This window comes from Loxodonta africana, chromosome 13 (assembly GCF_030014295.1).
Source record: "Loxodonta africana isolate mLoxAfr1 chromosome 13, mLoxAfr1.hap2, whole genome shotgun sequence".
Lineage (NCBI taxonomy): Eukaryota > Metazoa > Chordata > Mammalia > Proboscidea > Elephantidae > Loxodonta > Loxodonta africana.
Genome location: NC_087354.1, coordinates 24574151 through 24590695, shown reverse-complemented (window position 1 = coordinate 24590695; position 16545 = coordinate 24574151).

The following is a 16545-nucleotide window of genomic DNA, read 5'->3' as shown; positions in this document are numbered from 1 at the left end:
CCCTCCAGCCAGCTGTCTTGGATGGGTTTTAAGAGGACCCAGCCAGATATCTTTACATGAGGGTCCTATCTAGCCCACAGGACATACTCACACATCATTGCCCTGTCAACGTAACACCTCTACCTCATTAGAAGAGCTCAAATATTTCTCCCACTTGACCCCATTATGATCAAGTTTGGGACTATTTTTTCTTTGTAAGTCATACGCCTCACTTTGGATTATGGCGTCTATTATCCTCAGGCCTCAGATGAAGTAGAGACAATAACTTTTTGTTGTGTTTTTAAATGGTTAAAAGGAATGTTTGTATCATTTCACTCCCCTTTTTAAAATCCTTCCATAGCTCCCACAGACCACAGAGCCCAACCCAAGGCCTCGCACATGACCTGAAATGCCCTCAAATTCCAGGTATTCTCCTATGATCCTCCTACTCCACTGGGACAATCCTTCATTTCAAGACACCACCCAAGTCCTACTTCCTCTGTGTCCCCAAATATCATCTACCAGATGACCATGTTGTATTTTCATCTCAGAGCATCCGTGCTCAATACTGCTCATCTGGCAGAGTGGCACAGTGAAGAGGGCACTGGCCTGAAGTCAGGGGACCTGGCTCTATCCCTACTGGGTGTGCAATTTTGAACAATGTCTTTGGCCACTCAATTTTCTTGTTTTTTACGATGATAGAAATGAGGATTTCAGACTAAGTTCATATGGTTGTCATGAATATGAAATAAGCTGGTATGTGTAAACCATCTAGCACGTTGGCTTTGTGTGGGCATATGACTACATTCTCAAAATTTAAAGCATGGAGCTATCTTTTACAAAGAATCTGCATGTGGAAGGAGAGTGGAGCTACCACTCTGTGGCAGATGGTTCTCCTTTCTCATCCTTACTAGAACAAGATAGCATTGCTCTTTTCACACGTTCAAATGGGGAACAAAAACGTGGAACTGAGCAACTTTGTCAACTCAGCCTATTTTGTCAGTAACTTGGGTAACCCAGTACTCTTCTGAGAATTATTTTTCTTTGTGGTTGGGGCCTCTTTCCGGGAAACTTTCTGTGGTATGTGATCAGAGGGCCTTGAGGCAGAGGTGAGTGGTGGACAGGGCCATGTAGCATCCTGTGACAGGGGTGGGGAATTGCAGCACGCTGGCAGAGAAGGCTGAGTGGAACCTATCCACTCAGGGTTCTTAAAAAAAATTAATTCCTTTCTATTTTCCCTTTCACTCACATTATAGGTTTTTGTAAAAAAAAAAAAATATATATATATATATATTTCTAATCAGATTGTGGAATCCCTGGGGTAACATGCTTGATTGTTAACTGAAAGGTTGGAGGTCTGAGTTCACCCAGGGACACCTCGGAAGAAAGCCTTGGTCACCTACTTACAAAAAATCAGCCACTGAGAACTCTGTGGAACACAGTTCTACTGTGACACACGTGAGGTCACCATGAGTCGGAGTTGACTTGACGGGGCTTTTTTTTTTTTTCCCCCAGTTTCTCTATATTCTCTGCTGATTTTCTACTTGTTTGGCTAATGCCTGACTAAGGAGTATCGAAGCCTCTAATTATAACTGGGTTTGTGCTTTTCTCCTTTCAGCTCTATCAATTTTTGCTTCAGTGTGTTTGGAAGCTCTACTCTGCTGTTAGGCACATACACATTTGTGAGTCTTACATCTCCATGATAAATTGGCCCTTTTATCATTACGTTTTGTCCCTGGCAATTTTCTTTGCTCTGAAATCTACTTTGACTGATATTAATATAGACACTCCAGCTTTTAAGAAAAAAAAAATTTGAGGTGAACTTCACATAACCTAAAATAAACTATTTTAAAGTAAACAATTTACTGGCATTTAGCACACTCACAATTTTGTGCAGCTACCGTCCCAAATCATGGGCATAACTCCAAAATAAAACTATGTAATCATGAGCAGTTTCCCCCATTCCTGCTAACCCCTGGCCCCGGGAAATCTGCGTTCTGTCTGTATGCATTTACCTATTCTAGTCATGCCATATAAATGGAATCACTCAATACATGAACTTTCGCATTTGGTGTTTTTCACTTGGCCTAATGTCTTCAGGGTTCATCCATGTTGTAGCATGTATCAGTACTTCATTCCTTCTTATGGCTGAATCATATTCCATTGCTTGTATATATCATGATGGTTCATCCATTCATCCACTGAGGGACATTTGGGATGTTTCTACTTTTTGGCTACTGTGAATAGTGCTGCTATGAATATGGGTGTGCATATATTTGTTTGAGTACCTGTTTTCAATTCTTTTGGGTATATGCCTATTTGCATTTTCTTTCTCTTTGTCAGTCTAGCAAATGTTTTGTGAATATTACTATATTATTTTCAAAGAGCCAACTTTTGGTTTCATTGAGTCTCTCCATTGTTTTTCTATTCTCTATTTCATTTATTTCTGCTCTAATCTTTATTATTTATTTCCTTCTGCTAGCTTTGGGATTAGTCTTCTCTTGTTTTTCTATTTCTTCAAAGTGTAAACAAAACCAGTTGCCATGGTGACTCATGGCAACCCCATGTTTACCAGGGTAGAAAACCAAAATGTTTTCACTGGCTGATTTTTTCAGAAGTAGTCTTTCTTCTGAGGAGCTTCTTGGTAGACTCAAACCTTCAACCTTTGGGTTAGTAGCGGAGTGTGTTAATAGTTTGTACCACTCAGTGACTCCCCTCAAGGTATACAATTTGGTTATTGATTTGAGATCTTTCTCCTTTTTTAGTGTAGGGATTTATAGCTATAAATATCCCTCTGAACACTGCCTTCATTGCATTCCCTAAGTTTTGGTATGTTGTGTTTTCATTTCATTAGTCCCCAAGTATTTTATAGTTTATGTTGCTATTTTATTTTATTTTTTTGATCCATTGGTTGTTTAATAGTGTGTTTTTAATTTCCACACATTTGTAAATTTTCCAGTTTTCCTTCTGTTATTGATTTCTAGCTTCATTTTACTGTGGTTGGAAAAGATACTTTGTATGATTTCAGTCTTTTTAAACTTTTTAAGACTTTTTGTGACCTAATATATAGTCTATCCTGAAGAATGTTCAATGTGCACTTGAGAAAAATGTGTGTTATACTGCTGTTGAATGGCGTGTTCTGTGTCTGTTTGTTTGGCCTAATTGGTTTATAGCATTGTTCAAGTCCTTTATTTCCTTATTGATCTTCTGTCTGGTTGTTCTATCCATCATTGAAAGTAGGGTATTGAACTTTCCAACTATTGTTGTAGTTTCTTCCTTCCATTCTGTCAATGTTGCTTCAGATATTTTGAGATTATTGTTTGGTACATATATGTTTCCGATTGTTATATATTCCTGATGAGCTGACCCTTTTATTAATGCATAATGTCATTCTTTGTCTGTTGTAAAGTTTTGGATTTAAAGTCTATTTTGTCTATTAATAGCATAGCCACCCCAGATCTAGTTTGATTACTATTTGCTTAGAATATCTTTTTCTCATCTTTTCACTTTCAAGCTACTTGTATCTTTGGATCTAAAGTGTGTTTTTGTAGGCAGCATATAGTTGGATCATTTATTTTCTTTTTTTATTCCATTCTGCTATTTCTGCCTTGTGATTGGGGATAAACTCCACTTAGATTTAATGTAATTACCTATAAAGAATGACTTACTTCTGCCATTTTTCTTTTTGTATTTGATTTATATCTCTTTTGTTCCTCACTTCCTTCATTGCTGCTTTATTTTGTGTTTCATTGATTTTTTTTTTTTTTTTTTTTTGGTAGTGTACCATTTTGATTCCCTTCTCTTTCCTTTCGTGTGTATTTTTTAGATATTTTCTTAGTGGCTACCATGGGGATTGCAATTACCATCCTAAATTTTTAATAATCTAGTTTGAATTGGTATCAGTTTAGCTTTAACAACACACCAAAACTCTGCTCCTACACAACCCCATCTCCCCACATTTTATTACTCAGTCACAAATTACATCTTTATATCTTCTGCGCCCATTAACATAGACTTATAATTTGTTTTTGCATTTGTCTTTTGAATCATGTAAGAAATAGAAAGAAGAATTGCCAACTCAAAATACAACAGTACTGGCTTTTATATTTTCCTATGTAGTTAAAAAAAGTTACCTTATGAAAATTCTTTATTTCCTTGTATGGCTTCAGGTAACTGTCTAGTGTCCTTTCATTTCATCATGAAGTACTCTGGCATTTTTTGTAAGGAAAGTCTACTGACAACAGAGTTCCCTCAGCTTTTGTTTATGTAGAAATGTCTTAATTTTTCTTTATTTTTGAAGGATAGTTTTTCTGGATATAGAATTCTTGGATGACTCCCCAGTAGCACTTTAGTCATTCCACTGCCTTCTGACCTCCATGGCTTCTGATGAGAAATCAGCAGTTCTCTAAGGACTCCCTTCCCAATTCTCTGGCCAGAAGTCTAGACCTTTAATTTCCCTGCTCTTCTGCTTACTCCCCATAACTCTGCCTGTGTCCAGAGCCAAGTGGCAGGAGAATAAAGAGGCAAAAAATATATATTCCAATGTGTATTCATCCACAGTCTTGGGACCACAGTTTCTTTGGTCAGAGAGGTTTCCTCCTAGAGTTTTAGGTGCCTGCCTGCTTCCATTGCTGTCGATGTGCCACTGCCATTGCTACCACAGTTCTGCCTGGGGATTGCCATGCAAAAATAAAGAAAGAAAAAACACAGGTTATTTTCCTTTCTCTTTCTGACCCTTTTCCCTTCCATGGACAAGAAAAGATTCTTCTCATAGTGCTCATCTGCCCACACTTGGTATGCATTTCTGAGTTTTGAAATGATATTGGAGGGAAAAAATGATACACTTAGCACTGGTTCAGTGGGGCTTCAAAGTCTGCTCCCCTTCCCTAGTCCAGCTGCTACCATTTATGTGTTAATGTCTTCCTTACATTTTATCCAAGATTTATAGCTGCATTCAGGGCAAGAGACAGGACAGAGTGTCTTCACTCAATCTTCTCCAGAACCAGAACTACACCTTACATTTTAAAGATTTTTTTATTGTTATAAAATTAATACCTGTTCATTGTAGATAATATAGGCTATGCAGATAAGGAAAAAAAAAAAAAAGGAAAGAAAAACAACCCATTATACTAATATTTAGGCATAGTTTATGTTTATTTGTATTTAAAACACAATCAGTTCAGGCTGTATATGCTGCTTTGTACTGCCTTTTTTCTTTTTTCTCAATGTGTCCTAGAGCTATTTTCAAGTATACGTTCTTCTACAATATCATTTTCATAATTAGATAGCAAGCGTTCTTTCATATGGATGTACCCTAATGTTTTTTTTAACCAATTTCTTATTATCAAACATTCAAGTTACATAGCTTTTGTATTGCTTGCAGCCACTGGTTAAGTAGCTGGAGAAATTACAACAGAAGTTAAACTTTCTATAATGTACTTTAGGACCCATCTGAGTTTTTGAAACAGAAGTTTGCCATTTTAAAATCCCACCGCCACCCCTAACTAACCAAATTACCCTCTAGAAAGAGGACCATGTTTAAAATGCAATGTCCAGGATTTTTAGAGAACTGGTTAAGAATGAGCTACACTGTAAAAATAACGTTTCACGTGTTAGCGCAGAGGGAACTCCATCTGGGGTTAGATGCCTAAAAGAGGAGCAAATAATGTCATGTCCTTAAATTTAAGTGTGTCGCCATTATTTTTATGTGTCTCTGCACTTCAGCTTCCGCCACACACAATAAAGATGCGTCTGCACAGTAGCGATAAGACGCTCCGGGGAAGTGCTTGCAGATGTCTGTGGGTTAAAAAAATGACACAAAGAACACTTTAATTAAGTCTTCTTTTCACCCTTATTAAAATTCGTGAAGATTACCACGGAATTTGTCCTCTATCTCAGAAACAAATCATAACAATTTCATAAGCCTGCCTCAGTCCGCCTGGAGTACAGTTTATTATTTCACCATTGCTTGATAAATGGGAAAATATGTATGAAAACCTTCAGCACACCCTGAGAAAGGCCTTAGCCAAGCCTTCCTGTCCTGCTGACACTATGGGAGAAGTGGCTGGAAGTGGACTACATACCAATTAATAATGCAAGCTAAGGTTTAAAAAGGCACACCCATGCATACTCCTGCACACACACGTACATCTGTGTGTGTATATGTTTATATGTGTGCGCATGTCCAGATATGCGTATTACAGTAACACCATTTATGGTGTTCCATTAGGCTGCAACTTCACATTCTCTGTGTTTCAAGGCCGATTGAAAATCCATGAATGCACGTAGAACCATCTATGATAAGTATAGGGCAATGGGAAAAAATAAGGAATTTTATAATAAGAACTGAGGGCCTCACAGAAAATATGAAAGACTTTAAGTTAATCCATACAAAGTATGATGTTCTGGAAATAAACATAGGCCTGGGAGTTGAGGTCTGACAACAATAATATTATTAGAATAACTAATACTTATGAAGACTTACTTTGTGTTGAGTTCTGTGCTAAGCACTTTCTCTTTTATGCCTCTAACATGTCCAGAGAAATCTCATTATTTTTCCAGTAAGAAAACAGAGTTTTAAAGCAGTTAAATAACATACCCACATTCCACAGTTGCTAAGTTCTGGGTTTAGGATTTGAACCTAGGTCTCCTGTGGTTCAAAGGGTCTTGTTCTTAGTCATCTGTTTTCTCTTCCTTGACTTCCCTGTTCTAGACCTAGAATTTCCCAGCCTTTATGTTCATTTGCTCTCACACTAATTTAGTTTCTGGATTTCAGCGTGGTTATGCCTCATGTGTGGGGGCATCTTTTAAGGAATGACAGTATTTAAAAAAAAAAAAAAGTCCTTCCAGATGTTTCTTTCCTTTTCTGACAGATATTAGAACTGTTTCAACAAGTAAAGCAATTTTGTGTATGTGATAGGGATAAAAGTAAGAGTTTTACAGAACAAATGTTTGTAATCGCTACTTCTTCCTCTGCACAATGGAGAGAATCCTGTCTTTGACCTCAGAGCTTTTTCCCCTCTGTGCCTGCTAAGGTAGATCCTGAGCCTCCCAGCCTGGCCCTTGAGCATTGGTTGGGCCTAATCAGGTCAATAGGTAAATTAGAAAAAACTGGAGAATTGAGGATGGTAATTGCTTTGGAAAGGTCCAAGAATTATTTGTGGACAATAAATAAATGTGGAAGGAAAGCTGTAAAAAGAGGAAGGCTTGAAGAGGGGAGGTCTCTGGGAAGCTTTGGAAAAGAGGTGGAAAAATTTGAGACCTGAGGAGGGGAAAGAGATGAAGCATAAGAAGCAATGGGAAGGAGAATACTGATTATGTTGTTCAGGTTTGTTATGGTATGAATTGTATCCCCCCAAACACATGCTGAATTCCTGGCCCTGTACCTGTGAATGTGATCTTGTTTGGAAATAGAGTTTTATTTGGTATGTTAATTAGGTCATACCTGTGTAACAGTGGGTTCTAAATCTAATAACTTCTGAGTTATACAAAGATTAAAAGTTATACACAGACAGACAAACACAAAGAGGAAGACAGGCGGTGGAGACAGATAACAACTACAAGAATAGCTGGCAGCTCCTAGAAGCTGAAATAGATGTGGGGCCTCTCCCTAGAGCCATGTCCTGTGTTTGGACTTCTAGCCTTCGAACTGTGAGAAAATACATCTCTGTTCTTTAAAGCCACTATTTGTCATCTTTGTGTTATGGCAGCACTAGCTAACAAAGACAGAGTTATTCATTGGATCCCCTTTAAGATTCATCAGAAGATGGAGGACCTTTCTGTGAGTGCTTTTAATTTTTTTTTCATGGTTGATTGTGACTCCATGCCTAGGCTGGGCCAAATGGTTTCTTGTTGCAACTGAATAAGACAAACTTCTTTTTAAATGTGTGCTTTGATTTGTGGAGTTTTAAAAAATTATTTGAGATTCAGTTTTGTCTGTTTTTTATTGGATTCTAAAATCTTGAACATTAGTATAAAATCTCCCACTGAGAGCTCTATAGTTTTAATGGACAGATTTCAGTGTAAGGAGGGGAGGGAAGGTGCACGTAAAATGAATAACTCCTGAAGAAATCAGAAGCTTTTGTTTTCATGAGGCATCAGGATTGGAGGAAGACTCATTAGCAACCTGTGATATGCAAGTAACACAACCTTGCTTGCTGGAAGAGAAGAGGACTTGAAGCACTTACTGATGAAGATCAAAGATCACAGCCTTCGGTATGGATTACAATTCAACATCAAGAAAACAAAAATCCTCACAAATGAACCAATAAGCAAGATCAGGGTAAATAGAGAAAAGATTGAAGTTGTCCAGGATTTCATTTTATTTGGATCCACAATCAACCCCCGTGGAAGGAACAGGCAAGAAATCAGATGCCGTATTGCTTTGGGCAAATCTGCTGCAAAAGTCCTCTTTAAAGTGCTGAAAAGCAAGAATGTCCTTTTGAGAACTAAGGTGCGCCTGATCCAAGCTGTGATATTTTCCATCGCCTCATATGCATGAGAAAACTGGACAATGAATCAGGAAGACCAAAGAAGAATTGATGCCTTTGAATTCTGGTGTTGGCGAAGAACATTGACTATACCATGGACTGCCAGAAGAATGAACAAATCTGTCTTGGGAGGACAGCCAGAATGCTCCTTAGAAGGGAGGATGGTGAGGCTTCATCTCACGTACTTGGGACATGTTGTAAAGAAGGACTAGTCCCTGGAGAAGGACCTCATGCTTGGTAGAGGGTCAGTGAAAGAGAGGCCGCAACAATGAGCTCAAGCATAGCGATGATTCTGACAATGGTGCAGGACCGGGCAGTGTTTCGTTCTGTTGTACATAGGGTTGCTATGAGCCTGAACCAACTCAATGGCACCTAACAATGTTGACAACAATTTTCTTAAAAATAGAATGGTTGCTTAAGATGATTTATAGAACTTGTTTGGTATACAGTACATTTAAAGCTAAAAAACTTAAGCAGCTATATCGAAATAAATATCACTTACAATAGAAATGTCAGACTCCTTACTAGGGGATTCTGTTTTTTGAGCAGCTGCTCTGTGCCAAGGCTTCAGGCTCGGGATACAATAATGAACTTAAAAAAACAGTCTCTGCTATCAGGCTTACAATCCAGTGGGCACATAAAACACACATGCAGCTCAGCTTAAACCAGAGCCTTCAAGTCGATTCTGACTCCTGGACACCTCATGTGCACCAGAGCAGAACTGTGCTCTACAGGGTTTGAAATGACTGATTTTTGGAAGTAGATCACCAGGTCTTTCTTCCAAGGCTCCTTTGGGCAGACTGGAACTTCCAGCCTTTTGGTTAGCAGCCTAGTGCTTTAATCATTTACACCTCCCAGGGAACCTGCAACTCAACTTACTCAGTTTTGCAACAGACTGTTGCAGACAGCACAGTTTATCCTGTTCTATTGTTATGGTCTCACTCCTAATAAACTCCACAAGTGTCACATTTTAAACAGGGGTTTTAATGAAGAAAAAGGAGTCGACAGAGCGTTTCAGGCTTATAAATACAAGTCACTTTTCCCAAAGGAATTTCATCATGAAAAGGGCTTATGTAGCCATAACTCCATTCAGCAAATTCAACTTTTGCATATTTGTAGTCGAGAAAACAAAACAAAACGTTAGAACTTGAAATAAGGCCCTTCCTGACCTGGCCCTTCCCTGCCCGTCATGAGTCATCTCACCCACCATTGCCCCTCAGACACCTGGCATACCAGTCTACCACCAGCTGCCTTTGAGTTGACCCTGACTTCGGCGATCCCATGTATGGAAGACGCGAACTGTGCTCCCTAGTGTTTCGATGGTTGATTTTTCAGAAGTAGATCACCAGGCTTTTCTTCCAAGGCACCTCTGGGTAGGCTTAAACCTCCAACCTTTCTGTTAGCAGCTGAGTGCAGTAATCATTTGCACCAGCCAGGGTGTCCCCTGGTGTACCAGAGGCATCTTATTCCTTGCATCATAGAGTGCATGATGTCTTCATTTGTGTCTACACTCACCCTCCAGGAGTAAGCTACATGAGGGCAAGGATTTTTATCTGTGTGTTTACTGCTATAATCTTATCACCTAGAGCAATGTCAGACACATAGTAGACATTCAATAAATATGTGTTTATGAATAAATACAAGTCACAGTTAAAATGTGGCCTCCTTGGGGAAGCTACTTGTGACCTCCCCCAGGCAAGCAATTTGCTCCTTCCCCTGTGTTCCCGTGGTGCCTGGACACGTCTGGGGAGGGCACTGATGCCATGTTGCTATTGTTAGGTGGTGTCAACTGGATTCCAACTCATAGTAATCCCATGTGACAGAACAGAACTGCCCCATAGAGTTTCTTAGGTAGTAATCTCTACAGGAGCAGATTGCCAGGTCCTTCTATGGAGTCACTGGCTGGGTTCAAACCACCAAACTTTTGGTTAGCAGCTGACTGCTTAACCGTTGTATGTCCAGGGCTCCTTACTGATGCCATAGTACACTGAATTTTATATGCCTGTTTCCACAGTGCCTTGGTCAATTCCACCTATGCAGTAAATATTTCACATTCATCTCTGAACCCTGAGCAGCTACACTGACATACTGCCCAAATGATGTTTGAATATGATCTCATTACTCCTTACAAATGCTCAAATAAATATGAATTCATTTCCATCATTGTTCAAAGAAATGTCTCATTTACCCTACAAATCAAATGTGAAAATGTGAAAAGGGCAAAAATGTTAAGATTTTGACTTTGTAAACATATTTAAGTTCCCTGGACCCTGTGTCAGAATCAGCTTGATGGCTATGGCCTTGATTTTTTTTTTTTTTTGCTTTTAAATATATTTTGTTTTTCAGTCCTGCTAGTAAAATACTCAAAGAGTACATTTCATGTTGGCGTGCTAGACATTGCATGGGCCTAATTTATGGGGCACTCCTAAGGCCCTGTTGTTAGTTGCCATTCGGTTGATTTCGACACATCATGACCCTATGTGATAGAGTAGAGCTGCCCTGTGTGGTTTTCTTGGCTGTAATCTTTACAGGAGCAGATTGCTAGGTCTTTCTCCCAAAGAGCTGCTGGATGGGTTCAAACTGGCAACCATTTGGTTGGCAGCCATGTGCTTAACCATTGTGCCACCAGGGTTTCTTCCTGAGACCCTAGACATCTGTAAAATTCTTCCCATTTTACAAGTTAAAGCTCACACAGGCCCCAGAATATTTGTGAGTGACATTATCACTAATCACAGTTTTGAGGCCTGAGCACAGTGCAGCTGGGTCAGTGGCCTGAGAGGCACACAGGGAGTTAGTGGACAGGTGGAGACTAGACGTCCTTATCCTAAGTGTTTAATCCTCTCTTCTGTTCCCTGGATTTCCACAGACATCAGAGAGCAAAGGACAGTTTGGAAGAGGTGACAGGATAAGAAAGCAGACAGAGGCCACTTAAGGCTCTCTGTCCTGTTATCTTCTAGTGGAGAGTTTCACAGTGAAGGACCATTGGAGAGGCCTGGCCAGGAGGTATCAGGGAGAAGTCCTGCTCTAGCACCTGGCTGCCCCACTGGCTGGTACAGGGCCGGGCATGGTTTCCTCACAGAAGAAGGACTAAGCATCTAGGATGAAGGGAATGATTGCTGAGAGGGGGCATTGCTTAGAGTCCTGGGCTGGGGGTGAAGATAAACACACTTTTGCTAAAGGACTGAAATGAGCAAGGAGACTACACCAATTCCAGAATAAGCATCACTGAACCAATTTAAACACAAATCTTACAAATAAGAGCAACAGCCCCCCAGGAGGCCAAACTGCAGGAAGGTGTCTACGGGGTGCAGACAATACTGGGTTTTAGCCTCTGACCACCCCCAATCAATGAGGTTTTGGACAAGGTGAACTGTGGCCAGCATGCTCCTTGCTCTCTGTCATGGATTGAATTGTGTCCCCCCAAAATATCTGTCAACTGGGCTAGGCCATGATTCCCTTGTATAATTGTATGATTGTCTACCATTTTATCATCAGATGGGATTTCCCTATATGTTGTAAATCCTATCGCTATGATGTAATAAAATGGATTAGCGGCAGTTGTATTGATAAGGTCTACAAGATTAGGTAGTGTCTTAAGCCAACCTCTTCTGAGATATAAAAAAGAAGCGAGCAGAGAGACAGGGGGACCTCATACCACCAAGAAAGCAGTGCCGGGAACAGAGCACATCCTTTGGGCCTGAGGTCCCTGTGCTGAGATGCTTCCAGACCAAGGAAAGATTGATGACACAGTCCTTCCTCCAAAGCTGACAGAGAAAGTCTTCCCCTGGAGTTGATGCCCTGAATTTGGACCCGTAGCCTACTAGACTGTGAAAGCATAATCTTCTCTTTGTTAAAGCCATCCAGTTGTGGTATTTCTGTTATAGCAACACTAGATGACCAAGACACTCTCTGGGGAGTTATAATCAATTTTTGCATCTATGAAGTACTTCTCTGCTCACAAAGACATTCTTAAACATTGCTCATTTATCCTTACTGCTGTCTGGCCATGTAGGTGTCTCCATTCTTGTTTAATGAGGAAACCGAGTGAGAGAGATTGAGTGATTTGAGTAAGGAATACAAGCAGAAGAGTTAGGTCTTGAACCCAGGAGTCCTGGCTCACAATCCCATGGTCTGTACTTAGCACAGTGACAGGTTAAGTCTTCATATGCTGGGCAGTGCAGGGTGCTATTTGGCCCACATGAAACTGGAGAGGGCTGGGACTAAGGATCACTTGAAACATCCAACCCAAGTATAATCCAATGTATGCTGATCTCCACGCTTATTGCTGGGGATGCCGTAATGGGCCAGATGGACATGATCCTTGCCCTCATGGACCAGGTGGCATTCGCAATTAAAAAGAACAGGTGGTGGTAAGGATGCAGAAAAACTGGAACCCCTATTCATTGCTGGTGGAATTGTAAAATGGTACAGTCACTGGGGAAAACAGCTTCTTAGTTCCTCAGAAAATTAAACATAGAATTTCCATTATATTAGTCATCTAGTGTTTCTACAACAAAAGGATGACTTTAACAAAGAGAAGTTTACCCTCTTACAGTCCAGTAGGCTAGAAGTCCAAATTCAGGGTGCTGGCTCCAGGGGAAGGCTTTCTTTCTCTGTCGGCTCTGTAGAAAGGTCCGTGTCATCAATCTTCCCTTGGTCTGGGAGCACCCTAGCGCATGTTCTGCTCCCAGTGCTGCTTTTTTGGTGGTATGAGGTTCCCAACTCTCTGCTTGCTTCCCTTTCCTTTTATCTCTTGTAAGATAAAAGGTGGTACAGGCCATACCCCAGGGAAACTCCATTTACTTTGGATCAGGGATGCGACCTGGGTAGGGGTGGTGTTACAATCCCTCCCCAATCCTCTTTAACATAAAATTACAATCACAAAATGGAGAACACCCACACCATATGGGGAATCATGGCCTAGTCAAATTGACACACACATTTTTGGGGGGACATAATTCACTCAGTGACAGCCATGTTGTTATTGTTGTTGTTGTTAGCTATCGTCAAGTTGATTCCAATTCCTAGAGACCCCATGGGACAGAGTAGAACTGCCCCATAGGATTTCCTAGGCTGTAATCTTTATGGCAGCAGATTACCAGGTCTTTCTCCTGCAGAGCCACTGAGTGAGTTCAAACTGTCAACCTTTAGCAGCCAAGCACTTAACCGTTGTATCCAGCAATTTCACTCTTAGGTATATACCCAAAAGAATTGAAAGTAGGAACACAGACACATGTGTGCCAATGTTCATTGCAGCACTATTCACAATAGCCAAAAGATGGTAACAACCCAAGTGTCCATCAACAGGTGAATGGATAAACAAAATGTGGTATTTACAATGGAATATTACTCAGCCGTAAAGGGAAATAAAGTCCTGAAGTGAGCTAAAACATGGATAATCCTTGAAGACATTATGCTGAGTGAAATCAGACACAAAGGGACAAATATTATGTGATTTCACTTATATGAAATACCTAGAATAGGCAAGAATATAGAGACTAAAATTTCCTCTGTGGCACAAATGGTTTGTACTCAACTGCTAACCTAAAGGTTGGCAGTTTAAACCCACCCAACAGTACTGCAGAAGAAAAGCCCTAGGGCTATGCCCCCATAAAGACTGTTGTTGTTGTTAGGTGATGTTGAGTAGGTTCTGACTCATAGAGACGCGATGTACAACAGAATGAAAAACTGCCTAGTAGCGTGTCATCCTCACAACTGTTGCTATGTTTGAGCCCATTGTTGTAGCCACTGTGTTAATCCATCTTGTTGAGGGTCTTCCTCTTTTTTCACCGACCCTGTACTTTACCAAGCATGATGTCCTTTTCCAGGGATTGGTACCATCTGATAACATGTCCAAATAAGTGAAACAAAGTCTCGGCATCCTCCCTTCTATGAAGCATTTGGCTCTTCTTCTTCCAAAACAGATTTGTTCATTCTTCTGGCAGTCTGGGCATGTTATATTCAATATTCTTTGCCAACTCCATAATTCAAAGGCATCAATTCTTTGGTCGTCTTTATTCATTGTCCATCTTTTTGGCATGCATATGAGGCTACTGAAAATACCATGGCCTGAGTCAGGCGCGCCTTAGTCCTCAAAGTGACATCTTTGCTTTTTAACACTTTAAATAGATATTTTGCAGCAGACTTGCCCCATGTAGTGTGTCATCTGATTTCTTGACCGCTCCTTCCATGAGCATCGATTGTGGATCCAAGCAAAATGAAATCCTTGACAACTTCAATCTTTTCTCTATTTATCCGATGTTGTTTATTGGTTCAGTTGTAAGGATTTTTGTTTTCTTTATGTTGAGGTGTAATCCATACTGAAGGCTATAGTCTTTGATCTTCTTCAGTAAGTGCTTCAAGTCCTCTTCACTTTCAGCAAGCAAGGTTGTGTTACCTGCATATCACAGGTTGTTATTCAGTGATCCTTCTATTCCAATACTGAGTTCTTCTACATATAGTTCAGCTTCTTGGATTATTTGTTTAGCATACAGGCTGAACAAGTATGGTGAAAGACTACAACCTTGACGTGCACCTTTCCTGATTTTAAACTACACAGTATCCCTTTGATCTGTTGCAGCGACTTCCCTTTGTCTATGTGCAGTTTCTACTTGAACACAGTCAAAAAAAAAAAAACAGTCAAGTGCCCTGAAATTCCAATTCTTCTCAATGTTACCCACAATTTGTTATGAGCCACACAGTCCAATACCTTTGCATAATCAATAAAACACAGGTAAACATCTTTCTGGTATTCTCTGCTTTCAGACAAGATCCATCTGACAACAGCAATGATGTCCCTTGTTCCATGTCCTCTTCTGAATCTGGTTTGAATTTCTGGCTGTTCCCTGTCGATGTACTGCTGCAAACATTTTTGAATTATCTTCAGCAAAATTTTACTTGTTTGTGATATAGATTACATAAAGATCACAGCCGAGGAAATCCTATGGAGCAGTTCTGCTCTGTTACATATGGGGTTGCCATGAGTGGAAATCGACTCCCCGGAAACCAACAACAATAATAAAAGTAGAGACCAAAGTTTATTAATGGTTATCAGGGGAGGGTAGAAAGGAGAGGGAAAGGAGGACTCACTGCTTAGGGGACAAGGAGCTTCTGTTAAGGGTTATGGGAAATTTCGGAAATGGATAATGGTAGTGGTTGAACAAGATAATAAACATAAGCAATGTCACTGAAATGTAAGCGTGAAAAAAATTGAAAGGGCAAACGATTTGCTACATATATATTTACCACAATTAAAAAAATATATTCTAACAACATCAACAAAAAGAACACAGTGAGCCGGAAGGCTGCTGGCACAGGTCTGTCCTCCTCCCTGAAATTTCAGAAGAATGGAGGAATTGGGTCTAAAGCTGCTGAAGTTGAAATACCAGCAGTTCTGAGCTAACAAAGTGGCCCATTTGGTGGAGCTGACCAGGAGACACTCCGTGAAAGTGCCATTCCCTACATTTGTACTTTGTGCATGTTCGGTTCACCAGGAATATGGGGGCTGGGGAAGGCTCCCTAGAGCTTTTTGCCACAAACTCTGAGGACACCTGTGGTGGAAAATCGCTTTGCTGCTGAGATTTGATGAGTGATGAAGGGTAATTCCACAGTTCATACATGACCCATCTGGCTTCATTAGATAGTCTGATTTCAGAATTCTGTTGAAACCAGAACACCATCTCCATGTTGCTACTTCTCAACCGTCATCAGATATTAACATTTCAGTGGCCAAAAAGTATTGCCAATTTTCTTATTGACATTTTTCTAAGTTGTAAAAAATATATATGTTAAAAAATATATTCCATGTGTATGCACACATACAAACACACAGGCACACACCAGTTAGAGAGAGATAGATAGCTATTGTCAAGTTGACTCTGACTCACGGTGACCTTGTGAATAATAGGACGTTGCCTGGTCCTGCATTGTCCTTACAATAGAAGATATGTTTGAGTCCATCGTTGGGGTTATTTTGCCAGTCTATCACACTGAGGGTCTCCCTTGCCCTTGCTGGCCTTCTACTTCATCAAACATCATGTCCTCTTCCAGCGACTGATCCCACCTGATGACGTGTCCA